Consider the following 2,215-nt stretch of genomic DNA (forward strand, 5'->3'; position numbering starts at 1 on the left):
TTAATGTTGTCTGCTTAATTTACTCTGTTGCCCGGGGTCTTTGGGTTATGGTGCATTCCAGTTGAAATGGTTAAAAGTCAAAATTTCCGTGTTCCCAGTCAGAAATGTCAACTGATATATCCAATACCAATATCACAATCCTACATGGCTGCTCGGAGCATCAACAGTAGTGGAAGCTGTATGAATATACTGTTTTTGCGCTTCTGTCATATTCACGTCTCATGAAATCAGTCGTACACACAGTCCTGTCCATCTTCTATCTGTGGAAATGTTGTCAAGGTGTTTGCGCGTGCAAAATACCGCATAATGCGTTACAATGGCTAACCCTGCTACCCCATTTTTCCAACTTGTTACAGGGACACGTTGAACTCAGGTGTGACTTGATTCCCTGTTCCAATCTCCAACCTCGACTCAGCTGTTGCACGTTGGGATATGGTGTACAATGGCAGACACTTTCCGACAGTCTCTCCTCAAGGGCATCCATGGTGTTGCACTTGGTTATACACGATGGGACTGAAGTAGATGTGTGGAGAGTGAAAAAAGACAACAGACCTGGCCATGCTTGTCAAATTGTCACTTTCGTAAAGTTACAAATCTTGGTTGGTGCATACCCCTGATTCGGATGTCGTAAAAGTGTGGGGAGGGTGGTGCTGTTCATATCAGCAGCCTAAGCTTTATTTATTCACTTACTGAGAAATATGACCAAACACTGAAGTAAAGCAAGCCTCTATACAGGAAATGTATAAATGTACACAATATATTTCTCCTTATTTCAAACTCCAAAACAGCAATGCAAACTACCTATAGATAAATCTTGTAGCACACCTTCAGAGAGTTCAAAGTCTCCTCTCAACGCCCACATAGTCATGCCGTGATATCTGGACCTGCTCGAGGTCAATTAAAGCAGCCACTCTGCCAGGGTTCAGAGTAAAACGGATCCACCAACCAACAGTTATCCAAGTACATGCTGGTTATCTGATAGCTTGTTTCTCTTTTAAAGTGCAGAGTCACTCATCTCACAGCCAGCATGCAGACACAGCTTGACACAGCATTAACAAACAACATGCATGTGCCATTTTTCTGATGTCAGAAAAATCCACTGAGCTGCCTGCCAGTCACGTTACGGCAGATGTTGATGGCACAGCTGAGGCCTCACATTCTGTAAAACTAATCACACTTTAATTAATTTCTGCTTTTAACTCCTTGTTATCACGCTCGCTGGAATGTTTCATTAGCCCCAAGTCAAAGCAGTAGAAGTCTTGCCAAAAAAACTAGAACTACAGCGTGAGCAGGAAGTTCAGACAGCCGCCTATTTAAAGACGTGCTGCACTGACAGTTATTTTTCTCTCCCCCTCCTCTTCTACCTTCCTCTCTTCTCCCCCTAAGCCCCCATGTTTTACCCTCTCCGTTGATGCCGTGTGTCAGCTGGGAGGCACGGCGCTGAACCATGTAGATGTAATCTACACCTCTCCGTGCCAGAGAACAGCGACTGAATCGCGGAGGGCAGCCGATCCGTGACATGTTGACAGGATCAGCATAGCGACACGTGTAGGTATCTGCTTTCATGTAACACATCCCAAGGGGGTGGAGGAATATGGTAGGAGGCCAACTCTTGTAATGTGTGTAGAGGTGAGAAGAAGAGGTGCTGGAAACGTTGCACGACTGGGTGGGACGTATGCGGGTTGGCTGACACTACGTCAAAGAGATCTGCAAAGAGAAGATGGGTGGAAGATTAAAAAAAGAGGGCCACCACCAAGTGTGAGTGCGAGGGGAGTGCGTGAGAGACGGAGCATGAACTAGAAAGAGCAGGTTAAATGAAAAGTGCCGTGGACTAACTGGGAGGAGAGCCGTGGAGGTGCCGTAGATGAAACATGGCAGTATGATCAGGGTGGAAAGTCTGTGCGTTTGTTTGCTTTGGGCATGTCAACAGAAGCACCAGAACTGACACTGCCGAGCAAATTTAGAAAAAAAGAAGAGGAGTGTGTTTCTGTGTTCACGCGCAAGCAGAAGCTTTTATCTGTGTCAAGATCCTACGTCGGTAATGTCAGGGGAGCTCGTCTGCAGAGCACTCAGGGAGTACGAGCATGAGAAACCTTTGTTCACCGTCTGGTTGCAACATACTAACATCCGTGAGGCATCATTAGTCTGAGGCTCAGCCTGCTCTACTTTGGGCCAAGAGGGGCAGAAACACTGACTTAACCATGAAGGCTAAAGG

Source organism: Sander lucioperca, chromosome 6 (genome assembly GCF_008315115.2).
Source record: "Sander lucioperca isolate FBNREF2018 chromosome 6, SLUC_FBN_1.2, whole genome shotgun sequence".
In the NCBI taxonomy this organism is placed as follows: domain Eukaryota; kingdom Metazoa; phylum Chordata; class Actinopteri; order Perciformes; family Percidae; genus Sander; species Sander lucioperca.